Below are 21630 nucleotides of genomic sequence, written 5' to 3' on the forward strand. Positions count from 1 at the left end.
AAAACATCTGGGTAGGCATGCAAATATTAAGCTCAGTATTCAGCTTACAGCTTCTCTTTATCTACACAAGAGGAATCACAGCGTCCGGAATAAGCATGTGGTCTAGAGCTTTCAAGGTCAGAGTGAGAGATTTTATTTTTCTAACAATTAATGCTATTAAATTCAGACCGCATATACAAATGACTGAGGTCAGAAGATAGGCTTAACAACTCGATTTTATAACCAGGGTGATGTATTCAAAAACAACAACAGCTGTTCATACTGAATACCAATAAACAACGTTTGAAAGACGTTTGGTTGCTATGTAGGGCCAGTAAGCAATGAACAGCGATTGCTACAGATCTCCATTCAAAGAGATTGACTCGGTCAGGATTCAATTACCAGTGAATTGTGCATTAAATTTTGTGTTTGCTGCATGTACTATGGCCAGTAGGGGGCAATGCAAAGCAGGTAGTGACCTATGAGACGTACCATGAAATCGGTCGAAGAAGAATTGGGCTTTTGGAAGAGGCTGGCGGGCTTTTGGAAGAGGCGGGCGAGCTGTTGGCGTGGAGAGAACGAAGAAAGCGAAGTCAACAGAGAGACGGGTTTTATGAGGAAACATGGACAAAAAGTGAGTTGCAGTAACTACATGAAGTCCATGCTTGCCTCGCATTGTAGCTCCATTGGTAGACGCGAGTTTTTGAGCTCGTTGTTAGAGTGTATGTCTACTTTTCCTCGCGTGCTAGCTAACTTGGCGTCAGTAAAGAAAAAAAAAAAAAACGAACAAACTTTTCTACACCAGTGTTCGTTCTGTCGACGCGCCGCCATCTTTTGCGATCAACGGGCCCATAACTGTTCAAGTTGTTTTTAAACCGCCAATCCCCATTATTGCGTGCATGCACTGTACAGCTTTTTAAAGTTAAATTCACGATTCAGTTTTAAGAATTGTGCCGAGCAGGGAGTAGACTTGTGAGCAGAATGTAAGCAGATTTAAGCCAAAATGAATAACTTGACATTGTTTAGTAAGGTCATCTGCTTAGCATGTAATTAAACAGAATTTGTATTTTGCACATTGGTGTTCAAAACTGTTGTGATATCACATACTATATATTTTTTAAGGGCAAGCTGATCTGGGGTATTTTTGAGGTAAAACCAGTGTCCTCAGTAGGTTTTACTGAAAAGTGAAGAGGGTCGTTTTTGAAAATGCAAACACTCAAACCAATGCAGAGTGCACCTTGACTGCCTGAAAGTGAACCATAAATAAATATATCTCATTCTCGTCTCCAACAGCACAGTCCAAGCACCACTTTATCTGGCTCTCATCTCAGCGAAGGGTTTGATTTAGAGACCTTAGCCAATCCCTTTACCTTGCTGCCGTTCAGTAATTTTTCTCTCCATTTAAGTATACTCATGGGGGAATGACAAAAGTGAAATTCACTGGAGAAAGCTTTGGTAGAACAGTTTCTCGTCTGTTTCCCAAAATTGTGGTTCTTATGCCATCTCAAAGTAATAATAATGTAAAGAAGAAAGGTTTGCATTTACCCTGGTTCCCTTCGTCTAATATTACATTTTTTTCTTAAGATCTGAAACCATACAGTGTGTCAGAGATCAGGAAATCTGAACACCGCACCTTTAAACCAGGGCTGCCAAACCCTGTTCCTGTTGAGATCCTCTGTCCTGTAGGTTTTCATTTTAATCCTAATTTGGTACGCCTGACTCCACAGCTCAGCAAGACCTCTAGCTGTGGAATGAGGTCCGCTTTGGTAGGGAGTAAAAATCACGGGGCAGTAGATATCCAGGGGCAGGGTTGGGCAGCTCTGCCTTAAACCGGTAGAATAAATGCTTTGTTTGGCACAGAGCAGTAGGCCGTCGGCTCTTACGGCATTTTTTAGTAAAGACACAGACCAGACACTCGTAAGAAGCACAAACGAGTGAGCTGACCTTGTGGGCTCTTGCCGGAGGCGTGCAGTCAGGTGGTGGCCGCACTTCAAAATGAGCATAAAACATTCATTTATTACCTTGGGGCAAAAAGTTGTCCCTTGGCGCATTCAGAGATGCAGCGATTTAGATGGCTGAATAGGCTTTCCACTCAAAAAATAAATTTTCTTTCACTTAAAAAACAAGGACGGTGTGTTTATTCTATTTATTTATTTTTTATTTTTTTATATCATTTTAGATTATTTCACTTTATTTACAGATTCGAATACCATGGTGCATTCTCTCTGTGCTGCATTTTAAAACTATGCCTACATGCTTTCTTTGGGATTCCTCTTTACATTTTATGTACATTTTGTTATTTTGTTAATATTAGTCCTCTTAGCAACTGGAAGCGAGGAAAACATTTACTACATTCAGGAAGGGGGAAAGTCTGAAATAATGACATGCGTACATTTTAAGGAGACATTATTTGGTGAAATGCCTTCATTCCGTTATCGGTGGGACTTGATATTTGCTCGTGCTTTGATCTCCCTTTTACTTTGAGGATGTCTTAGTCCCGCGTTTCATTTTATTTTCTTCATTCCTGGCTTTTCATTTGCCAGGGATTATTTTGTGCTGTGACAGGTGTGCAGGCTTCCCTCCCCCCCCCCCCCCCCCCCCCCCCACATTCCAGGACTTCAGGATTGTGGGATACCTAGACAACTGTCTATCAAATTTGTAATAGGCCCTGAGCTGTATCCAGGGGTGGAGGGGCTGAGCCTATTTTAGGTGTCTACGTGACTGTTAAAGCTGCATACTGAGCTCTCTTATTAGCTTTGCTCGTAGTACAAGTGTGTGTTTCAATATCTTCAAGACTGTGTGCTGTGCTTAAAAAGTAACATACAGTAGGTGGGCTTTCACAGTTGGAGGTGGTGGTTCAGCCAAGATACAAAAATTGGGCCTGGATACTGTTTTGGTGGCTGTGGCCCACTGATCCCTATGGAGTTGGTTTACAAGATAAAATAAAAACTTAAATTAAATTTCCTCTACCCGGGGGGGTACGCTGGTCTGGGGGGGGGGGGGGGGGGGTCTGACCCTGGTGGAGATCCGGGGGGGGGGGGGGAGTCTGCTTGTTTTCCGCACTCAACTGACCAATTTAAAGAGTCGATTACGTAGTTATCTCACCTCTTGGGTATGAATTGGCCGGATTTTTGAAGGTGAAAACAGACGCCGCAGCTCTCCAGTACCGGGGCTGTGGACCCCTGCTCTAGCCCTTCAGAGCCGCAGCTGCAAAAACACCCAGCTCTCCTGAACCATATTCTGACCTTCGACCCCTTGGCCATATCAGTTCTGCTGTAATAACACAGATGTCTATGTACTCTGTCATAATAACAAGGACTATTCACATTCTAGAGAAGGAATTGAGAGAGAGCCTTATTTAACACGGTCATTATTTTCAGTATTTGGACATTTGAACTCAAAAATTCTAATTAACTACGAAATTTTCGGTTGAGAACCGAAAAATGTATATAGATGTCACAAGTAAAAAAATCTAGGTTTACCAATGAAAACTTTTTTTTTCTGTGAAGTTTTACCCAAGGAACCCATATTGGAGATGCTCGTCCTTACAACCTTTTTTTTTTTTTGCTTCTTGAATTTTCTCCTGTATTTTAATGCATCTTTATTTTATTTTTTGGAAGACTTGCCTGGTCGTGGCCTGGGGTCTTATTAATGTTAATGAGGAGATTTATATTCCATGCCTGTCAGGCAGTGCCCTGATGCAGAGTCACAGACAGCCCAGGGTGTGCTAATGAGCCTCAGTCACATATAAAATACAAGTGGCTGCTGGATCTGGGAGAGTAAAAAAAAAAGGAAACTACAGATTGGTTATCAGGAGATACGTAGCATTCGCATGATGGGCTGGATGCTTATCACTGGCACTTGGGGGCACTTGTGCGTGACCCGACATGCAAGGGGGGGGGGGGGGGGGGGGGGGGGGGACTGGAGCAAGCTCCATGCAGAGAGAGGATACAGCCGGGACTTGAACCCGGCCTCCTCATGGTGATGCAGTGCTAAAGACTGCATCACCATGCCGCCACGTTCTACAAATAATGTATGAATTTCAGTGAATCATGCAGTATCGAACCAGATCACTATCTAATGTTTTCTTTCATTATTTCTTTTTTTGTGTCAGGTGAACATACCCTACAAATTTCGCAATATCTCCAAAACACAAACAAACAGTGTTGGATGTTTGTCTCTGGCTGTGGTTTTTATTGCTGACCACTAGGTGCCCATCAAAAGAGGAGGTCATCTGAACTTTTACCTTGATGTTGTCACATTTCTTTCTTCCATCAAGATTCTTTCTTCCCTCAAGCACTCCCTGCTTCATATGTTGGGAACATATACACAAAATTTAAACTAAGATAAAATTTGTATACAGTAAGTATTAGTGAGTAGCCAGTAGGCCTAGAAATATCATTTTGAAGGTAGCCATTTGAATGCTCATGCCATTTTAACAGTGCCTTGTTGGATCGCTAGGAAAGTTGACAAAGAAACATAGTTGTTCTGAGCTCTGAGTAGCTGTCACCCCACTTTCTGTTTGACTAACAAGCTGGAATGTTATGTAGAGTAATTACTAGTGTGTTTTCTGCAGTGAGGACACAGATTGTGTTTACCTCATTTCTAATTAGTGTGCACCCTACACACCAGCCCTATCACTTTTTGAGATACAAACTTTTAAGGAATGAGGGTTGTTTGGAACTCAAAAATAGTCATAACTTTGAAAGTAAAGCCAAAATATAACTATTTGAATTTGATTCATTTTTCGGAATGGGGAATAACGATATGAATTATTGTATAAATAAATACGGAAATAAATAAATAAATAGGCAAATCATTTTTTTAAATACTCCACTTTGTTTTGAAACAAATAATTAGCACCTTGTGATGGCTGTCTTTTTCATAATAGCGTGATCCTATTTGATTTCATTTTGATTTCATAATAACATGTTGTATTTCCAAATGGCTTTTCTCATTTCATGAGGACACTTTTTCCCAGTGGCATTTTTATTTCCGAGCTCTCTCTTGAATTTCATAACGAGGCTTTTCAAAATGAAAAAAGCCATTAGGAAATACAGCATGTTATTATGAAATCAAAGTGAAATTAATTAGGATCACATTATTGTGAAAAGGACCACCATGAGGCGTGAATTATTTGATTATTTCTAAATAAAATGAAATATGTATTTATTTAATTTCATACGTATTTATATAATTATTTATATAATTTTGCCATGGATATTAGCTCTATTATTAATTTAATCAGTCAGTTAGTGGCTAAAAAGTGTAAACTTCAATATGAAGTTATTCTCTGAGACACTGAGGACCACGCGCTGCCAGGACAGCCCGCGTCGGCCGTGGCGTAAGATCGATACCGCCGTCTGGAGTTCTGCAGGACGGCGGCGGCACCGTTCTTCCCCGAGAAACAAAAATCAATGGGCTCGCTGCCCCTCTGCGGAGGTGGGAGACGCCGTCATGCCAGGATCCCTCGTTAATGGCCGACCGGGTTTCGGGCCTGGCGAACCGAAGAGGCGGGCGACGCGCGGATGACATCGCTGTCGTGGTCGTCAGGGCCGACGGGGGGGACCGCGCGTGTGTGCGCTGCGCTGGGGGAACGGGCGCGTGTCCTGGGTGATGGGGCGCTGCTCTGGGGGAACGGGCGCGTGTCCTGGGTGATGGGGGCGAGGCGGCACTCGCGTGACAGGAAGGAAGCGCTGGGAACGGGAAATCGAGGCGATCGCTCAGAAATCGGTCAGCTGTGACCTTTCCTTCCGGGGGGCGTGACTGCGCCAGAGAGAGCCAAGCCAGGAAAACGCATCCCCCACGGTTACACCCTTAGGAAACAAAATCATGTGTTCAGAAACCACATCGTCGCTCTGGATAAAAACGTCTGCTAAATAAATGTAAAAAAAAAAACCCCAAGCGTGAGCTGTAAAAATAACCCTATTTACGAGATTAGAGTGGGGAAAAAGGTAAGTATGTTATTTCAAATTACATTTTTACTTTTCACATGTGAGAATTTTAATTCACATGTGAGAATGTTACATTCATGTGTAAAATTGTGGTTTTCACAAAGGGCAGAACCACAAGAACCCTTCGAAATGTTCTTTTTTTTAATGATACATACGCTGGCTCTTAGTATTCCCTCTCCCTCCCAGTTTTAACCCCAGTTATTAGTCACACCAGTGAAAGAACCTCCCATTGCAAGCAGTGGATTTAATGTGGCAGCAGTGTTACGGTACAGGAAAGGGACGTGGTGAGTATGACTGAACATGATAGAGATTAGAGAGTTAGAGATTTGCCGGAGGTGGGATTTGAACCCAAACCTCTCGCTCACTCAGAGATTCCAAAAACAAACATGTTTCCCGTCAGCTACAGGCAAAATCACCCCCAGCTAAGGACAGCGTCGTTATTTTGAACGCGAGGGTTGCGTCGCTAGGGAGTGTTGTCACGGTAACCCGCTGAGCCCTTCGCTTTACTGCTCCTCACCGTGTTTACTAGCGGGCTAGCCGAGCTACGCCCGACCCGACGCTAGACATGGAGAGCCTGGCCTTGACTGAGGTCACAGTCCTGTCCTGAGGCCACAGACAGCGTGCTGACAGACTCAGACCAGGGTTGTGTGGGTTCGGGTCATACAGAGACCAGCTCTGTCTTAACAAGCATGTATCTGTTGACAAAGGTTCATCAGGTCAAGGCTCCATCTTGAATGTATGTACGTGTATATGCTGTATATCACCTGACTGGAAAACATGCCCTCATCTAACCCGAGAAGCAAAGCCCTGGATGTAAGCCTAGGACTTTGCTATTATTTATACGCATCAACATCAAGCTTGTATCATCAAGCTATTTTCCAAAAGATGGTGGAAATCACATTTCTACTTGAGAAACTAACTAACGCTGTTGCAAAATTATTCCTTAAAACAGAACAGCAATGTTTTACAAAGTTTGGGTGACTATTGTTTTTTTGTTGATAATGATCGATAACATACTGCAAGACATTGCAGCCATTAGAAATGCCAGACAATAGGTTTAAAGTACAATTAGCTGAACAAGCATTTATTGCAGTGATTTCTCTTATTGTCATTTTTTTTCACTCCTAGGCCTTCAGAAATTCATTAAGCATATACTGTAATAAATATCAAAACAATTAAATGAAGAACTTAAACCATTTGAATCATGGCACTAGTAAGTTAAAAAAATAAAAAAAAAGAGTTAAATTCAGATTTCTTTCTTTAAACCTAGATGGCCTCACCATTGCAGCGGTTTAGGCCATTGCAGCCGATGTATTTGTTGAAAAACCTTTGTGAGACTATTGGCTCCTATCTCTCCTTTCAGACCTACATTAATAATACATAAGAGTGGGCTTTTTCACCTCAGGAATGTATCTAAATTGAAGCATATTGTCCTTGCGTGATGCCAGAAAAGTGGTTTCTGCTTTTATAACCTCACTGTTATGAAACTTATGAAACTGGAACGGTGTTCTTCTCTACTATCTGCCTGCACTTCTTGTCCTTGAAAAGTCTCTTAACCGATGCAGAATGCGGATGCTTGGGTACTAAGAGGAACTATGAAACATGAGTGCATCGGTCCTCTGCTCCGGTATTTCTTCATTGGCTGCCTGTTAGATTTTACTCATAACTTATACTCTATAAATGGCCTTGCTCCAGCATACGATGGCAAACTAATCAGAACAAATTCAGCCAAACTAAAATGGCTCCGTTCACAAGATGGCGGCAATTTGAAAGTTCTGAGAACGACTGGATATTACATTACGGGCATTTAGCAGACGCGCTTATCCGGAGCGACTTGCACAACTCTTTACATTTTATATTGTGTCCGATTATGCATCTGGATACATACTGACGCAATGCAGGTGAAGTGATATGCTGCCTGGATGTCACGGTGCGGGACAGAATGTTTCACCGACCTCCTCTCTTACAGAATAATGCCCTGATAAATGTTTGGGCTGCATACACTCTGTTTTTAAATGCTGTCTCAAAACTGACCTTTCAGTCAGTCCCAGAGTTAAAGATGCGCGGGTCGGGAGGGGGGAGGGTCGAGCCTGTGGAGCTGACAGGCACGCTGAGCCGATGGTGTCATCCTGTCATTGAATGCGAATGCTCGGGTTTGATTTTTTTTGTGCTGTGTTGCTGTGCTGTCAGTCCAGGGATGACCCTTATGATTGTGTACGGCCAATTTCTTCACCAGGGATCCTCCACATCACAGCCTCTTTGTGTGCTCAGCATTACCGTCAGTGCAGAAGACTAACTTTTTCATCCCCTGGCCACAGTGGCTGGCGCCTCCCAAAATTCACCAGTTTACTGTTTTACCAGACGACTGGATATTTAGAGTAGAACACATGGAAGCCATAGGGGCGACATAGCTCAGGAGGTAAGAGCGGTTGTCTGGCAGTCGGAGGGTTACCGGTTCGATCCCCACTCTGGGCGTGTCGAAGTGTCCCTGAGCAAGATACCTGACCCCTAATTGCTCTGGTGAATACGAGGCATCAATTGTAAAGCGCTTTGGATAAAAGCGCTATATAAATGCAGTCCATTTACCAAGCCACAAGGCCTTGCTGCTGATTGGCTGATTGGTCTTATCAACACCCAATAGATAATGGTGGTGACCTTTTTCCCTGGAGATTCTTTCATTGCGTTAGATAATTACCATTGCATCACCCAGCCCAACCCTAGGCTGTAATCTTCACAGCCACAATGATTATTTGCACAGTAGATGCCCTACTCCCCCCCCCCCCCCCCCCCCCCCTTTACCTGCTACTGTCTGGAGGCTCAGACCACCACCAATGCCAAACAGCTCATTTATGTCAGCATTTGTTCTGCGCCAGATAATAACTTAAATAGAAATACAGGTGAATAGTGGGGGTCCTGGTGCGTCCGATTCATCGCTCCTCATCGCTGCCATTTACCGAGCCGCTCATGAATAAGTAATGAGATGCCCCGCAGGTGTAATTACTGCAGAGAGAGAAAACCCACGCCTCCCGATGAGATCTCGAGGCTCGCCAAAACCCGAGTGTGCCTGTACTCCACGCGCTGGCGGGGGCCAGAATTGGAGCTTCGCCTCAGCCCCGATACCCCCCCCCCCACCCCCAAACCCCCCCCTCCCGGCACCTAAACGCCGCGTGATCCCAAACCAACCGCCGTGTCATTGATCTGAGCCTCCTCGCCTCTCCAGACAGCCCTGCTGGCTAGCCCCGCTACGCTAATCGGCTCCTGGGCAGCCGCTCTCCCGCCCACCCGCTCCACGACCTTTCTCCAGCTGCGCGACCCCGTCGCTTTTCCCTCTCTGCTTCCTGTCCTGTTTCTCCCTGTCCCTTCCAGTGTAGCCTGGCCTCCAGCTGTCATGCTGACGCACTCACAGAACAGAGACGCTCACAGAACAGAGACGCTCACGGAACAGAGACGCTCACAGAACAGAGAGGCTCACAGAACAGAGAGGCTCACGGAACAGAGACGCTCACAGAACAGAGACGCTCACAGAACAGAGACGCTCACAGTACAAATGGTGCATAGCTAGTAGCATAGCTAGCTCTGAATGCCCCATTCTGCTGGTACTTAGAATTAGTGGGAATTTACCATGCTCACAGCAACAAACTGTAACATCCAAAAATGACACTGCCCACATTTTCTGGTTCTATTAAACAGACACAATCCACCATTTACAATTCAAATGACATATATTGAGTAAGAAGTTCTATTAAAATTTAAAATGTAAAATTCAATTTTTTAAATTCAGTTGATATTAAAGCAGAAATGAGGGCCGTGTATGAAGTGGAGAGTGTACTGTAGTAAACTGAATCACGTACGGAGTCACCTGACAGCTTTAGTGAACTGTGTGAAATAGTTTGGGCCGCAGTGGTAACTGACAAAAGGCAATGACAGTTACTCATGTGTTGGAAGCAGAACAATTCCCGGGCGCTTTTTCTTCAACACCTCTGTCTAGCACAGCCTCGCTTCAGCATCACAGTTCTTTGTCACCATATGTGGCATAATTCCACATCAGACAGCACTGACTGCGATGTCGTGTTATAGGTACAGATCCAACTTCCACGCACCCTGGTTAGCAGCTAAGCATGCTACCAATTTTAGGCAGTAGCTGCATAAAATGTGGGACTGCTGGCGCGGCTAGCTAGTTAGCTGCAAGGCTAGTTAGCTTCTGGCGGGCGTAACGCCCACACTTTTTCATTCTGTAGTGACCTTTTCATACTGGGTTACATTACATTTCTTGGTGATAAATACAGAGTTTGTGTGGGTGCCGTTATGTGCGCTTCAACTGCGCCTCATTGAGTCCTGTGACATATTACTGTCTGTAATGAGTCCAAGTTACTCTTCTTCTGTAGTTCTGCCCTTTTGGAGAGTACCGTATGATTTAATTATGACAACCAATGGCCTGTGAGCACCTAATGCGTAGGAGGTACTAGTGTAATGGTAGCCATAGCAACCCTGGTCTACTTACACTGGCATACCACTGGTGGGACAAATAGGCTGGTGGGGTCATAGTTGGCTAATGATGACTGTTCACATGCAAAATAGTAATGCCCAGGTATTATAGGGCCAGTCTGTTCCCATGGTGAGTGACGGAGTATTTAAGATGCCGACAGTCACCCTGTTTATACAGGCAAAGATATGCATTATCCCTTTACTCGGGACTTTGCAATTGAACATTACAATCGCCTGAATAGAACAGTCAGCAATGCAGTTTTTGGTACATTTTTATTTTTATCGTGTTTATCTGGCTGTGAGAACGTTGCAAGAATGCCTAAGACGCAGACCTCACCTCATGTTTAAACATCTGTACGGATCTTTAAAGCCCGAATCTGGTGCTGAGAGATGTGTGTAATAAATATTTTTTTTAAAAATGATCTCACCGGCTGTTTATGCTAGCCCAAAGTAGTTAGGCTTTAGGGCCTACTTCCAGAGATACACACAAAGCATTTCGCCGAGTCTTCCCCCACCGCTGTGCTCTGAATGTGTGGCTTTAAACCCGTCCCTCCAAGGCAAAGGCCTGTCCACCATGGCTCACGGTACCCGGACCGGTCCTCATAAACCCTTTATGGAAGTGCTAAAGCGGGTTTGTTGCCTCTCCTGCTCCACTGGCTTATATCTGCTGTGATATCTTTCATTGCACCATCAGCTAGAATCCTGTACCAATATTTATCCTGGATTTTTAAAAAGTGTTCCTGTAGGACATATATCCTGTCGAACTGAACTTACTACAAAAATTATTTTTAAAAAAAGCACTCTGCACGGTAGGGTCACGTGTTTAAGCATCGAGTAGGAAACTGCTGTAATGCTTTTGAGGGAAGGTGCTTCAAAAAAAAAAAAAAAACATCTGTTCACATACTTTTAAGAACTTTCATAATATGGAAAAATATGGAGTTGCTGAGAAAATAATAAAAAAAGAATGTATTTATAGTTGAGCAGATGTTGTGGTGTAGCGGTGTACATCGCCAGGCATAAATGTTCAAATTCTTTGCTTGAACCACCTTGTGTTTGGTCTTGTCAGGGGCGAATTCCCCCTGGCCTTGAATTTAACCAATTTTACATTTGTTTGTTTTGCAGGTATGCACCAAATCACCAACAGAAGACAGACAAGGTAAGAATAAGGAAAAGCATGGAACTTTTATTAAATACAATCGGGATAGCAGCATACATTTTTCACACCTTTGTAGTGGTAACACATTGCTATGGACAGGTTTATAATGAGGCATCAAATGAATGTCTCACATACAGTTATACGCAGTAATACTGGGACGGTTGTGTGAAATTGGTTGTATTTTTTAAAATAACTTTGCGGAAGATATTTAAACCAAAGCTCAGAGAATCAAATTATCAAATTTAACCATTACCATTGTCCTAGGATATGTTAGAAATACCCTGCTGTGAATATAATGGATTGGAGTTGGATTTCCAAGTTTGATTAAACCACCTTACAAAATGAATTTAAGGTGGTACATATAGCCAAAAATGATGTAAAACAGAATGGTTACTCACCTGAGTGGGATATAACCCACGTTCAAAAGCTGATTAACAAGAAATTAATTTATCCTTGTCCGGACTTTACAAATGACGTTCTTTTTTTTTTTTTTACCCCTAGTAATTTGGCGTCTGTTCTATTTAAATGATAATTCTATTTTCATCATGTGTTTAGCCAAAATAAATAAAGGAATTAACCAAAGAGGGGATTTATTAATGTCAGTCTAGAGAAAGCTCATTACACTACAGAATGACTCCAAACAGATCTCTGCTGACTAATCGCCCCTTTGTTACCTTCAGATAAGATCCATTAATACTGCTGGCGTTCTAATTACGGAGCAGTCAAATAAGTCAAACAGCTGGTCATACATTTGCTGCATTCTTTTTAAAAATTTTTATTTTGTAGCTGTCCTTCAGTTCAGGGTGTAAGGCTTCACAAACCCAAAATGTGTGTGGATCTCTCGTGCTTTATGAGTAGAACCACACGGCCATATGGGCTATCAACCAGAATTTCAGCAGTTATCTTCCAGGTGTATCTGTTGCTCATTTGAATTCGTTTCTATCTATCTGTCTATCTGTCTATCTATCTGTCTATCTACAAACTTGGCTGATTATACTATTTGGGACTAATTAGAAGGTACTCACCGAGGTAACTGACTCAAGACAAGAATGGAACCAACAGCATGGGGGAAGGGGGATTGGGGGTCTACCAAATGATGTTCAGTCAGTGCCATATATAGAAGAATACATTTGACTCATAAAATCTGAAATCATGATAATGAAGCCTTATTTTAAAAACTGTGTTGATCTTATATATGAGAGAGGCATTGGAGAAAGTGGGATGAAATAAATTCCACTTTTATTATCACATGGGCTGGCAGAGCAGGGTACAGGTGTGGACCCAGGTGTGGAGATGATTTTTATCATTTTTTTTTCCCCACCCCCACAGCCTCAAGGCATTTTTCTGGTGAAATGACAGCCTAATTACTTCTGGCTTGGCTTGGCTTTGCTGTGGCAGGCTGGCCAAGGCTCCCATTCCAGAGTCACCAGAGAATGTGTGTGCGTGTGTGTGCGTGTGTGTGCGTGTGTGTGCGTGTGTGTGCGTGTGTGTGCGTGCGTGCGTGCGTGCGTGTGTGTGTCCGTGTGTGCGTGTGTGTGTGCGCGCGCGCATGTGTGAGTGTGTGTGTGTGTGTGTATGAGAGTGTGTGTGCGTGCAAACAGTAGAGTACCAAGGTCTGAGGCATTATCAGAAAGTACTATTGTGAAGGTCAAGGTGAAGTTTCTTCAAAGTTAATTCTGCCCCCACCATTCTTTTGCTTGAATGTGTAATAGTTATCATGTTTAGGACAAGGGCTCTGTCACTGACTTCTGATTCGAGCATTTTGCCATCTGGAAACATTCTAAGATCCACAACTCTTCTGTGTGTGATGAAGCTCTCGAGATTCTTTGTGTGGGCTGGTAAACAACCTCGACTCTGTATAGAACGGCCTCTTTGGAAAGGCTGCTTTTTATTGAATAACTGTCACATTTGATTCCATTTTCTTTTGTGTGTATGCAGCCATGAAGCTAAAATACGCGTGTCAGTTTTAAACTGCTCCCATCTCTCACTGAACCACAATCATGGCCACTTCTCCTTGAGCGTCACCATCACTGAAAGCGCTTTTCAATGCTGATTCAACCCCAGATTTTAACTGCGGCTGAATGCGAAAGTGAAGCATTGGAACAAAAGAGAAGTTTCTCTTTAAAGCCGCATCCAGATTCGGTCTTTGAGAACGCGAGGACCCTGGCAAAATGTCTGGCTGGCTGTACCAAGCGTGAATTCAAGCCAACCTTGGTTTAGGAAAAAAAAAAAAAACGGTTTGTGTTATTATATGATTTACTTCTCAGACAAAGCTTGCTTTGCAGTAACTTTCAGGGACAGCTTAAAACTTTTTTTTATCATAACATATCGTACGCATTATTTCAGCTGAAATAAAGTTGACTTAGTATGGTTGTTGCAAGTTAACATAAAATTTAAATTCCATGTGGGTTTCAGTCATTGTGGTTCTCTTAATTGTGTGAGTAGTTAGTTACTAGTGGCTAAATGCACCCCATCGTTCAGAAACAGGTGATTTTGCTGATATGGAATAGTATGGATGGTAGATTTCAAGTTTGCTAAAACATTAATTTACATCCATGTGAATAAAACCATAGCCTAGTTTTATGAAGACGAATGAAGCCCTCCCCTCCCTCATTGGGGGGAACAATTCACCTGCTGGGACTACAGTCCTCAGGGTACATGCACTTACGTACGCTCGCTTGAATCTGAGAACTTGGAGAGGAAAGTGGAGAGGCATCCACTTCAAAAGATTTAAAAAAAAAAAAAAATTGCTTGTGAGGGGTCTTTACTGGGCTTAACTCAAGAGGCTTGTTTCTCCTCCACGCCCCTGGTTTGGCACCTAAGATGGCTTCCTGCCAGGCCTCATCCTTGCTGATGTGGTTTGGCCCTCCCAGTGGGTTTTAGTTTCCAGAGTATTAGCAGCAGCAGCAGCAGCAGCCGCAGCAGCGGGCAAAGCGATAGCATTGCAAGAGAAGGGCCCTGATACTGAAGTGAGAGCGGATCTCTCTCTTTGTGGCCCTGGCTCTGTTCTGCCCGCCGCTGAGCCCCCAGGGTGTTATGGGTAATTCCGTACACCTTTTGTGCCACCTGCTGCTAAGCTGCGGGGCCGCGGCGGTGCCTGTCGGAGACGGGAGCGAGGGGGCGGAGCCGCCCGTCCCCACGGAGACTTAGTGGATTAATTCACTTCCTGTGGACACAGCTGCGCGTGGCTGATACGGTTGTTTGCCGTGCCTGTGCTTGTGGAAAAACCGCATGTAAATTCATGTTTAAAAAAAAAAAAAACAGTAAGATTTCCCTCTAGTGCTCATGTACATTCTCACATTAGCCCTGTTCTGGGCATACTCCTTGTGTGAGTTTTTCTTTTTCGTTCCATCAGGGTTGAATAATTTACCGAGCAAACATTTACAGTTGTTTGCGGTTGTTTACTGCAGATAATTGATATCCAGAAAGGACAGAGTTGACATTGTCTGGCTGGGTTGGTTTACATTGTTGTATTTTTCCAAAAGCAGGCTCGCTTGTCAGACTTACCAGGCATACAGGCATGTTTCTGGAAACGTAATGTACTGTTTGTGGAATTGCACTGGTCAAAGGCTAAGAGAAAAATTAAGAAATGCACTTGATTTTGTTTTGAGATTAATATTTCTTCTTACTGCACAGCAGTGCAGTGTGTTGCGCTGTAGCCTCACAGAAAGGAGGTCCTGAGTTTGAATCCTGATGGCTTTTCTCTGTGGGGTTTGGATGTTCTCCCCGTGTCCGTTTGGGCTTCCTCTGGGTACTCTGGTCCCCCCCCCCAGTCCAAAGACATAGGCTAATTGGTTTAGGCTAATTGGAGAATCTAAATTGTCCTTGGGGTATGAGTGAACAGCATGTGTGCCCTGCAATGGATTAGTGACCTATCCTATTCCTGCCTTTCACCCAGTGCATGCTGGGATAGGCTCCCCCCCGTGACCCTTACCAGGAGAAAGCAGTTTATAAAATGGATGGATTTCCTCTTATGTGCTTAAACTTTTATAATTGAAATTTCAGTCAATCTCATTAGTGTATTAATTGTCCATGAAATAAATGCTCGGTCTCCACGGGGACAGAGAATGAGCTTTGGGACTGTGGAACATTTTCACAGTTTAGGAACCCATAAATTATACAGTTCTATCCCGCAGTAGCAGACAACCGTCTGCAGGGGCAGCATACAGTGGCTAACACAGCAGTGACTGTCACATGGCTGGACTTGATGAACCTACAGACGCAAGCTGCATGGAGCTGTGGAAACCTTCAGCCACAGGAATTAGAACCGAACACTGGATTCAGTTTTCCTCAAATTCCTCAAAAAACATTTAGAGGCGAAGTAAGAGTGGTTTCCGTGGCCATAGTTCAGGTGTTGGTGCTGTTTGAGGTGGTTCACTTAATGGAAATTCGTATGGACCAAGTTCAGCTCTCTCGTTATATGGGTAAGAGGATATTCTTGGCCAAGCTCACTATCTACGATGATACATTTTGAGGGTTTTGCACTGTGTGCAGTGGATCAGGTAAAATCACTGCTGAAAGTGGAAGTTGTGACAGGTGAATCACTGCAACAAAAGTACGGCAAGTGCATTCGTGTCTGCATCCTGCCCGCCTTCTCTCTCTCTTGCGCTCTCCCCCCCCCCCCCCCCCCCCCTCACACACACACACACACACACAACACTTACTCAGAGAGTGACAGAGACGGAAATGGTAAGGGAACAGTTTTGGAATAAATAGGTGTTCATTTGCAGAACAAACAGAGCCCTTATTGTGATGTAAATTTTACCCACAGTGTCCTGGGTGACTCACGTTATATCCACACCTGCAGTACAAAGAACTGCTCACTTACCGTTCAGCACAGAGGGATATTATCGCTGTGTAGACCTTACATTTCAAGCTGCATACATCAGTATAATGCTGAATATTCATCTGCAGCATATTCAACACGTCATAAAAACAAAAGCTCATTTTAATTCAGGTTAATACATGCGGTTTTCTGCATGCTAATAACCTTATTAACAGATGATGATGTTTTGTAATGGACGCCTACATGAGGATTAGAGTGTCACGTCTTTCAGCGGAAAATGAAAAAAAACAAACTGTGAGTGGGTTCATTACAACACATTTATCCATTTTTGCAGACATTTAGGGAAGTAGTTCATGTTATGTGCACTCATCGTTTCCAAGGATACAACAGTGGCTTCTTCACGCCTTGGGATTCAAACACACAACCTTCTGAGAAGAAATCCGTCTCCGTAGCCACTCTTCCTCACTGCTGCCCTGATTCGTGATTGGGTGATCTTCGTCCGGTCTGCTTTCTCGGTCGCAATCATTCGCTGAACACCAGGCTCGTCTCCGAGTGAGGAGACAGCGGATTACAGCGACTGTGCTGTAGTGCTTGGAAAATAAAATGGTGTCTCCTTGATGTTTAATGGTATTCTAAACTTTTGCGGCAGAGAGAAGGGTGAAAGTTTTACAGCAGATATGCTTATAAAGACTGATTAAATTCTTCATGAATAATAAGCACATTCCAGGGTAATTCACCTTGCTGAATGAAGATGCTATATAATTACATAACAGGTCATGGGAGACACCAGCTAAACAATCTGATTGTCGCAGAATGTGGAACTAATTTAGAATTGATGAAGACCGTATTTCTGTGAGCAAAAATTTCAAAAGCTGGAATTCTCTAAATATATTCATATCTTGTTTAACATTGCTCAGAATGTGGCCAGCAAGGTTCTCTTTGAAGGAAAAGAGTATACTCATTATTAGTTGAAAAAGAAAAGTCTGCCAAAATTCAGATTTTGACTTTATTATGTCAATGTTTCAATGTATTCCCCTTTATTGAAGAAACACTTTACTAAAGCCATTATTTTTAGGTACATTATTTTAATTAATGATGAAAATACTCTCAAATGAATCAGTGGCACTGATGACATTATAACTATGGGACGTAGCACAATGCTCAACCTTTGTCTGTTTAAACAATCATATCCATGAGGCTCTTCAGTGTCTCTCCTCTAAACTTATTATTGTCCTTCCACATTCGACAGACAACCTTTTGTTTTATCGTACAGAAGCAACGCTGCGTCTCGTGCAAATGTTGCCTCTTTGAAAGGTCACTAACGTAATGTGAGAAGCGTGAGTCACGGGAGGTCGTAGAGGTCACCAGTCCGTCATCCACGTAATAACCTTGTCACTGACTGATCGATGGCCGTCGAGCCGCGAGGTATCTCCCTGACAAAGCGATGAATTAACCTCTCTTTTTTAACCTCCTTTAACCTTTTTATTTAAAATGTCTGAACTCAGGTAAACACTGACGTATAATAATAATATCCTCTCCTTTCCTGTGGCAGCTCTATGCAGTAAATGTGAGGCTAGGCTTGCGGCAGCAGTAGTGGGGAGAGATGAACGGTCTCCGTTGAAGAGGAGTCAGACTAACAAACGCTGACAACGGGCTGCAGATTTTCGGAGCGGAGACGGGAACGTGGAACTCGAATTTGAATGATGTGTCTGAAATTTGCTCGTGATTGTGGCTTTCGCGCTGATTTTGTCCGTGCGAAATCAGAAGAAGCGTCTTCTTCGTTTCCTGACCGCGAGAGCTGCCGCTCTCCTCCGAGCGTGTCAGCGTTGCAGCGGGGACGGGGACGGAATTAAACCAGCGCTCGCTGTGGAGAACAGGTAAATCCCTGTGGAATTCACACACCTGTGATAACACCATGGGATTATACTGCCTGGCCCACGTTCTATAAGCAATAAAATCCATTATTCCGTATAAACCTTATGAGTCGGGCTTATTCGGTATACGTTTACGAAGTTATGTACAATGAAAATGCCTAATAAATAAGAATAAGAGGACAGCTGTCATAGTAACGTAATTTGCGGTGGAACTGGTCGTTCCCCCTGCGTTTATCTGCGTGACTGCTGACCCGTAGGTCTACATGTGGAAGCAGTCTTTTACTGCAGAATTCCCAACATCCTGGTCTGCATACAGAGCCTCTGAACGCAGTGTAGTGTGATGAACATGAGCCCGCTTCATTTCCTCCAATCACGTTGCGATTCCAGGTACGGCGTCCTGGTGTATGAATGACTGGCTCCGGCCCCTTTGTCTCTGGCCATTTCTGATTCGTCCAATCGCATGCCATTCTGGGTACAGCTTCCTGGTTTATGAATGATCGGCTCAGCCCTGTATCTCTGGCCACTTCTGACCGAGCCCATGTTCTTCCTGTGTTAATTCAACTCTAACAGAGTACATATGAGTCCAATTGGGACCTTGTGTACTCTCTAAGAGTTGATTCACCACTGAGCATTTTGCTGTGTTGCTGCTTCGGTGTGTTTGCTTAATCTTTCCCGATGCCCCATTGGATCTTATCCCGGTGAACCGGTTGTCCGTTGAGGTCAGGCCCAGTCCAAGGTCACTCTGCTATATGGGATTTTGCTGGCAAGCAGCTGGCGCTTGACCAGATGGCTCTTCATTGAAAAACAGTGCAACTTGCAGTAAACATAACAGATGTGGGAATAAACCAGATGTGGTGCATGTGACAGAACAGGCCCTATTACAATGCTGAACACTCTGCATGTATTAACAAAGCACGATTGCTTCTAAGAATTATTATTTTTAACATTGTTAAATAATATTATAATATGTTGACCTGGCATTTAAATTTCAAAAATGGAATTTCCACTCAAATGTACATGATATGATTTTAAATGGGAAAAGGTAAAAAAAAACAATGACTGTGTTTTAGAGATAAGCTGCACATGCCCTTTCATTCAACTTAGAATACCCAGTTTCAATTGCTCTTATTTTTATACAACCTTTTCAAGTTGAATCAAGTCATAATCCGCCCATGCAACTTGAAATAAAAGTTTCTTAAATATTTAATGTGACTTTTCATGTCACTACATACGGTTTGAAAATGCGCTGTAAAGTTAAAAAAAGGACAAGGTCCCCAGATTCCTCAAGTGGAATTTGAAGCATTAATATTTCATGCATGCACACTGCCAATCGCTGGTATCACCGCTCTTCTGTCCTCAGTTTACTCTGTTTTTCTGTTTGTCATCATTTCACTAAATAATAACTATTTATTTATTTCGTTTTGCCTGACGGATTTCCTTATTCACAATGTCCATTTATGTTTAATGATCTTTTCTAGTGGGCAAAACTTTCACCATCCCATAACGATAAAGCCGATAGTCCAGTGGTATCAGGCCTGGTCCTCGTTCTTCAGCGGAAACCGGTCTCCTTGCCCCACACAGGCCATGCACGGTGGGGAAGGGGAGGGGCCGGGTGCTGGAGAGCCAATTAACACGCAGCTGTCTCGCCAAGAGGAGTCCAGTGATCCCATCAGTGCGCGGCAGAATTATTTTATGTGGGAAGCGAGTCCTCTGCTTTCTCATGGGCCAGCTGGCTGGATTTATTTATTTATTTTTTTTGATTGACACGGAGCTAATGATGCCGTTTGGCGAGTTCGGCCATGCGTCCGAATTTAATTTGGCCCGTTCCAGCGATACGAACGAATGAGGGGAGGGGGGTGACAGACAGAGGAGGCTGTGGAATAGCCTTTTCGGACGGAGCGGAATCAGAACGCGAAGCCTTGGCCGCTCCGTTGAGAGCATACGCTGCTGTTCACTGTGAAGGGCACCAAAGTTTCTGTTCTGAGGGCTTGCAGATGTAGCGTCATAGTGCACCATGAAAAATGTTAACTTTTACGTTTTGAATCTTTCAAGATCCCATGAAACTATTTTTTTCTAAATCTTTTGTAGGTACAGAATTACATGGATAATAGTAATTCATCTATTGACAAATGTTTAGTGTACGTTTAGTACCGTTATGTATTCTGCAAAATGATGTTACAGTTTTACTGTTTGCCATACCATCCTGTCATAATCCATTTAAAGATATACATTGCAATGATGAACTGCTAATTTTGTGTGTGAGTGAGTGTGTGTTTGTGTGGTGTGTGTGTGTGCGTGTTTGTGAGTGTGGATGCGTGCGTGTGTGCTTGTGCGTGTATTTGTGAGTATGTGTGTAGATGTGTGTGTGTGTGTGTGTGTGTGTGTGTGTGTGTGAATCGTGCACTAGTTATTTATCTGGTGTCCACCGCGTTCTGTAAGCTCCCAGTTGACTTTCCACAAACCCGGCTCATTTTCACAAATTCCCAGCAGGATAGAAACCGAATTAAACAGAGAACATTCCTTCACATCAGTGTGATGGAGAGCTCAGGCTGTTAAATGTACCCACCCCCGCCCCCCTTCCCCTTAAAAGAAACTGTCTGGGTCCAATTACGTTTGCTGTATGGTAATTGAAGAATGCTCCTCTGAAAAGCACATTAATTGGCTCTCCAGCACTCAGCCCCTCCCCTCTCTGTGCATAATGTGACCTATCAGAGGAGTCGTTTCACACAGCAGCCTGAAGGTAAGAGTCTGGGGCTCTGCTGCCTGGGTTCGTATCGCATTTTATCCTTTATCATGGCGCTAACCCTGAGCTGCTCTGCAAGGCATCCAGCTGTGCGACATAAAAAATGAGTGAGATTTAAGCCTTTTAAATTGCTCGGCATAACGGCTTCCTCTCCTCTTTGCAGGCGAGGGAAAGTGTTAAGCAACGTGCTCTTCCATCAAAAATGATCTTTAAATGTGGCTGGAAAAGTGCGATGGACATACTGCAGAATAATGAACAAAACAGGTCTGGGGCTTGGATAATTTAAGAGATTCTGTCCAAACTTTAGTGGGGGAATGTGTATAAAGCAGCCAGGGTAAGAAAACTGATTTGGTGTGTGCTTGGTAAATCCATCAATATTCTTTCCCCAAGGCTTATTTTCTGACAGCTGAGGGAGAATGATTCCCCAAGATAAATCTGGATGATCAGAAGCTTAGACTCTTCAGTACGCACGGAATGACAGTTTTCCTGGAGGCCTGGCTTCGCTTTCAGCCGTTACCTCACCATATTTACCCCCCTCTTCTGACCATACGAAAGACTTACCCTACACAAGACGGCCATTTTGTTTCAGTTCAACAGCCCCTACCTCCAAAATCAACTACGTCTGGCAAGTGAGAGCTTGATATATATAAAAA

General features: G+C 43.5%; 1 long non-coding RNA gene across 1 annotated transcript; it reads left to right on the top strand.

Annotated features, from left to right (window-relative positions):
• Positions 1-481: 481 nt before the first annotated feature.
• On the top strand, positions 482-18048 carry LOC118231097. The gene is made up of 3 exons (XR_004766002.1): positions 482-613; positions 11541-11574; positions 17913-18048. It is a non-coding gene; the product is annotated as an uncharacterized LOC118231097 (long non-coding RNA).
• Positions 18049-21630: the final 3582 nt, after the last annotated feature.

Source organism: Anguilla anguilla, chromosome 7 (genome assembly GCF_013347855.1).
Source record: "Anguilla anguilla isolate fAngAng1 chromosome 7, fAngAng1.pri, whole genome shotgun sequence".
In the NCBI taxonomy this organism is placed as follows: domain Eukaryota; kingdom Metazoa; phylum Chordata; class Actinopteri; order Anguilliformes; family Anguillidae; genus Anguilla; species Anguilla anguilla.